Genomic DNA, 5,884 nt, shown 5'->3' on the forward strand with positions numbered 1-5,884 from the left:
AATTGGTCCAGTGGTGAGAATCTTTGTCTTCTTGACATTGAGCCTCAGTCCATACTGAAGGCTGCAGTCCTTGACCCTCTGCAGCAAGTGCAAAAAAAAAAAAAAATAAAAATTTCTTCTGCTCTATAGCCCGATTGTGGTGTTGGAAAAGAATACTGAACATCGCATGGACTGCCAAAAGAACAAACAAATCAATCCTGGAGGAAATGCAACCAGGGTGCTTCCTAGAGGCAAGGAAGTGAAACTTCATCGCATATACTTTGTTTATGTTTTCGGAGGGAAAATAGTCCTTGTTAAAACACATAGTACTCAGAAAAGTAAAGGGTCAGCGAAAAAGAGGAAGACGCTCAAAGAGATGGATTGACACCAGGACTATAATTATGGGCTTGAGCCTATCAGAGACGATGAGGATGGTGCTGGATAGGGCAAGGCTCAACTGTTGTTCAGAGGGTCTCTATGAGTCATAGGCGATTTGCTGGCTCCTAACAACAATATAAAGCCCATTATTTTACTAGATTATGTGTTGATGTTGGTGATTGTAGGTCAATAATATGAAGTACACAGTGTTCTGTTTCAATATATAGTTTCTGTATTTTAAAGATTTTTTTTTTTAACTCTTCACACTTGTTTGTTAACAATTACAGCTTGCTTGGCTCCACAATCAACACTCTTGGCGCTAGCAGTCAGGAAATCAAAAGACAAATTGCACTGGGGAAATCATCTGTCAGGGACCTCTCCAGATTACTAAAAACCAACGATGTCAATCTAGAGACTAAGGTGAACCAGGACATGGTCTTTGCAATTACTTGCTATGCATCAGAAAGCTGGACAATGACTAAAGATGATAGAAGAAGAATATATACCTTGGAGTCTTGGTGCTGGAGAAGAATGTTGAGCATACCCTAGACTGCCAAGAAAACAAATAGGTCTGTCTTGGAGAGGGTGAAACCAAATTTCTCCTTGGAGGCTCGGATTTTGAAGCTCTGTCTCACATACTTTGGACACATGGCCAGGAGGGACCCATCCTTAGAGAAGGAAACGGTGTTCCGAAGGGTGGAGGAACAGTGCAGAAAAGGACACCGCCGGATGGGATGGATTGATACCGTAACTGGGGCAATGGGGGTTGTTGTGTTGGAATCCGTGAGACCGCCTCAGTACAGGGCAGGCTTCAGAGCTGCTGTAGACAGGTCACTATGAGTGTAGGTGACTCAACGGCACATAACAACAACAACTTCATTTGGTTTCCTTCATATATTGCGTATATCTTATATGTTTTCTCTTCACCTATCTTTAATATTATTGTTTGTCCTCATTTTTCTTTAATTTTTTAAAAGTGTCTACCTATTTACTTTTTATTTCGATTTAAGACCTTATCAATTTTTGTGGTTTTCTATACTTGAATTGCTCCTGGTTTAGTCTTTATTTTTTAAGTAATGTTTTCATGCCCAATTATTCCTAAATCCTTTCACTTGTACTTACACTTTTCTTTTCAATCGAGCTGTTATTAAATGTAGCATTTTCTTTTAATTTAAATAGTATCACAGTCCTGTTTGAGACATTCATTATTAAACTTTTTTCTTCTAATATTATATGGAAATAAGTTATTTACTACTTCTTTCCTTCTATCACCTTAATTCTTCACTGACTCTTTATTCCATCTCAATAAATAGACCCTTAGAATATTTTTACTTCACTTTCTTCTTTCTTAATTGAGACATTTAGAATATATTTGCTTCTCTTACCACCACCCTAATTCCTAGGTTTTACTGAGATAATTGGTACTTTCTGCTGCATTCCAGCAATTATTTGGTTTTCTTTTTCAGTCAGTCTCATCTATTTTAAGAATTTTTATTGTTGTGGCTGTTAGATGTCATCAAGTTAACCCTAATTCAAAGCAACCTTATATGCAACGGATTGAAACCCTGCCCAATCTGGCATCATCCTCACAATCTCTGCTGTGCATAAGCCCACGGATGCAGTCACTGTGTCACTCTACCTCATTAAAGGTCTTCCTCTCTTACACTAACCCTCCAGTTTTCCATTCATAATGTTCTTTTCCAATGATTGGCCCCTCTTGACAACCTGCCCAAAGGATGTGAGATAAAATTTTATCATCTTTGCCTCCAAGGAGGCTGTAATTCTTCCAACACAGATATGTTTGTTATTTTGGATGTTCGTGCAATATTCTTCAGCCACACCACAACTTAAAGACATCAATTTTTCTTTGGTTCTCTTTATTCATTGTCCAACTTTAACAAGCTTATGAAGCAATTGAAAATACTATGGTTTCAGTCAGACGTACCTTTGTCTTTAAAATAATAGTCTTGCGGGGGAGCTCTGGTGGCCTAGTGGCAAGGAGCTGCAACTACAATCCCAGAGGCACACAGTTCGAATCCACCAGATGCTCTGCCGGGGAAGGGGAGGGATAATCTCCTCCTGTACCAGTCAGATCTGATTTGACGGTACACTCACACAAAAATAATAAAATTTAAAAGATTTTAAAAAAAAATAGTCTTGCTTTATAACATGGTAAAGACCTGCTTGGCGGCCTACTTAACTAATGCATAACTTCATTCAGCTTCTTTACTACTGCTGACTTACTGTTGTAAAAGAAATCTTTGACAACTTCAGACTTTTCTCGATCTTTAATGACTCAGAATATTTGTCCAATTGTGAAGATTTCTGTTTTGTGTTTGTACATAGTCTACTCTGACAACTATAATCCTTGTTTTCTTCAGGAAGTGCTTCACGTCTTCTCAGTTTTGTGCAAGATTGTGCCATCTGTATAACACAGGTTGTTGATGAGTCTTCCTTATAGTGTGTTCTGATAGTACATGCTCATCCATTTTATAGTATTATTTTCACAACATACACCTTAAATTGGCACAGTGAAAGGATAAAACCTTGATATACAACTTTCTCGAATTTAAATTATTTATCCCGTTGTGTTCAAATGATTGCTTCTTAATTTATATAAAGGTTCCAAATGAGCACAATCAAGTGTTCAGAAATTTGCATTCTTCTCAATTTTTGCCATAATTTTTAATGGTCCACACAGCCAAATACCTTTTGCATAGGCATAGTTAATAAAACACAAGTAAATATCTCTATGGTATTCTCTGCTTCCAGCTAAATACTATCTGAAAGCTGCAATGATTTTCTACATTCTATAGCCTCTGTTGAATCCAGCTTTAATTTTTGACAGGTCTTTGTAGATGTTCTAGCCAATTAAAAAAAAAATCCCAATGAATGAATGGAAATCCAAAGTCTCTGTAAATGTTCATTAAAATTAATTTTAAAAAAGAAAGAAAGAAATAATCTTTGGCATTATTTTACTTGCATATTATACCAATAATATTGTTTAACAATTTGGACTTTCTGTTAGATCACTTTAAAAAAAAAACCAACACACCAAAAATGGTCACATATATGTGACCAGCTGGGTGGATGGGTAGCTATCTTCTTAAAAAAACAAACAAAATTTATTTTTTTTTTTTTTTGCATTGACAACTGTCTTAGTTGACAGAGATACTGCAAATGTATGGCCTTCACAAACAGAAATGTATTATCTTGCATACAGTTTAGGAGACTGTTATGTGCCATCGAGTCGTTTCCGACTCATAGCGGCCCTATGCACAACAGCTCCAAACCCTGCTCTATCCTGCGCCAACCGCACCGCCTCTGACACACCCATCCCGATCACCCCAGTCACCGAATCAATCCATCTCATAGAGGGTCTTCCCCTCCTCCACTGTCCCTCCACCCTCCCAAGCATGATGTCCCTCTCCAAGGACCCGTCCCTCCTGGCAACATGTCCAAAGTATGTCAGACGAAGCCCCAGAATCCTTGCCTCCAAGGAGCAGCTTGGTTTAATCCTCTCCAAGATGGATCTGTTTGTTTTCCTGGCAGTCCAGGGTACATTCAGTACCCTTCTCCAGCACCACAGCTCAAAAGCATCCACTCTCCTTCTGTCCTCCCTAGTCATTGTCCAACTCTCTGATGCATAACAAGCGATTGCAAATACCATGACCTGTATCAGGCGCACCTTGGTCTCCAGAGAGACATAGTTGCTCCTGAGTACGTTTGAAAGGTCCCTAACGGCAGACTTTCCCATCGCGATACACTTTTTGATTTCCTGACTGCTGGTACCAAGAGTGTTAACTGTGGAGCCGAGCAAAGTGAAGCTGTGAACACTCTCAATCTCTTCATCATCCATCCTGACGCTGCCAATTGGTCCAGTGGCGAGAATCTTTGTCTTCTTGACGTTGAGCCTTAGTCCATACTGAAGGCTGCAGTCCTTGACCCTTCGCAGCAAGTGCATGAGGTCCTCCTCAGTTTCAGCAAGTAAGGTTCTGTCATCTGCATAACGGAGATTGTTGATAGATCTTCCACCAATTCTGATGCCACAATTCTCCTCATAGAGCCCAGCCTCTCGGATAATCTGCTCTGCATACATGTTGAAAAGGTATGGAGACAGGATGCATCCCTGGCGTACACCCTTCCCTATTTTGAACCATGCAGTGTTACCCTGCTCTGTTCTGACTACCGCCTCTTGGTCCAAGTATAGGTTTCGCATTCGCACAATTAAATGTTCTGGGATTCCCATTCTTCTCAGAGTCAGCCACAGTTTGTTATGATCCACACAGTCAAATGCCTTTGCATAATCAATGAAACACAGATAGACATTCTTCTGGTATTCCCTGCTTTCAGCCAAGATCCATCTAACATCAGCAACGATATCCCTAGTACCACGACCCCTTCTAAACCCAGCCTGGACTTCTGGCAGTTCTCTGCTGATGTGCTGTTCTAATCGTTTTTGGATGATCTTCAGCAGAATCTTGCTTGCATGTGAAATCAATGACACTGTTCTGTAGTTTCCACACTCAGTTGGGTCACCTTTCTTTGGAATGGGAACAAATATAGATCTCTTCCAGTCAGTTGGCCAAGTGGTTGTTCTCCAGATTTCTTGGCACAACTTGGTGAGCACGTCCAGGGCAACATCTGTTATCTGAAATACTTTAATGCTCGGTATTTCTTGGGCCAATTTCCTTCCCTTTTTACTCTTACTCACTCAGTTGACATAAAGTCATAACTAACTCATAGCTGATCCTCTAGCAGCTTTTCAAGACCGTAAGTTATATGAGAGGAGATTGCCCATCTTTCTCTCCAGAAACCACCAATGGATTCAAACCACCAAAGAAGCACCATGTTAGGCTACCAGTGGAATCCCAAATGGACTACACCAACAGAGCTCCTCTCATCTCTGCTGTAATTAAGTAAGAACCGACTCATGGCTGGCCCTCCAGCAGGTTTTCTGAGGCAGTATATCACATAGGAATAAATGGCCCATCTTTCTCTCATGGAGGAGCTGGTAGATTCGTACTGATTACCTTTTCTCTTTTGGTTGTGGAGGGAAGTCCTCCTTTCCTTCAGCATCCATAGCCTCCACAATCCCTAGAGATTTCCATTCCTTGACATTCCCAAATATATAGGAGCATTAATATGCAGGGATCCAGATCGTTGGATTGGCAGTGCAATTCCTTACCATTAAGTCAACAGGGGTCCCCACATTAATCGTTGTTGTTGTTGTTATTGTTTTTATGTGCCATCGAGTTGCCTGCAACACATCGTGGCCCAATGTACCACAGCCCTAAACCCTGCTCTATCCAGTGCCAATTTTATTGTCTCTGACACAACTGTCTCCATTACCTCAGTGACTGAATCAATCCATCTCATTGAGGATCTTCCTTTCCTGCGCTGTCCCTCCACCCTCCTAAGCATGACGTCCCTCTCCAAGAACTGATCCTGCCTTGCAACATGTCCAAAGTGTGTCAGATGAAACTTCAGGATCCTTGCCTCCAAGGAGAAGCCTGGTTTCACCCTC

The sequence above is a fragment of the Elephantulus edwardii genome, unplaced genomic scaffold (genome assembly GCF_000299155.1).
Source record: "Elephantulus edwardii isolate Elephantulus edwardi_28Jun2011 unplaced genomic scaffold, EleEdw1.0 scaffold00042, whole genome shotgun sequence".
Classification (NCBI taxonomy): Eukaryota; Metazoa; Chordata; class Mammalia; order Macroscelidea; family Macroscelididae; genus Elephantulus; species Elephantulus edwardii.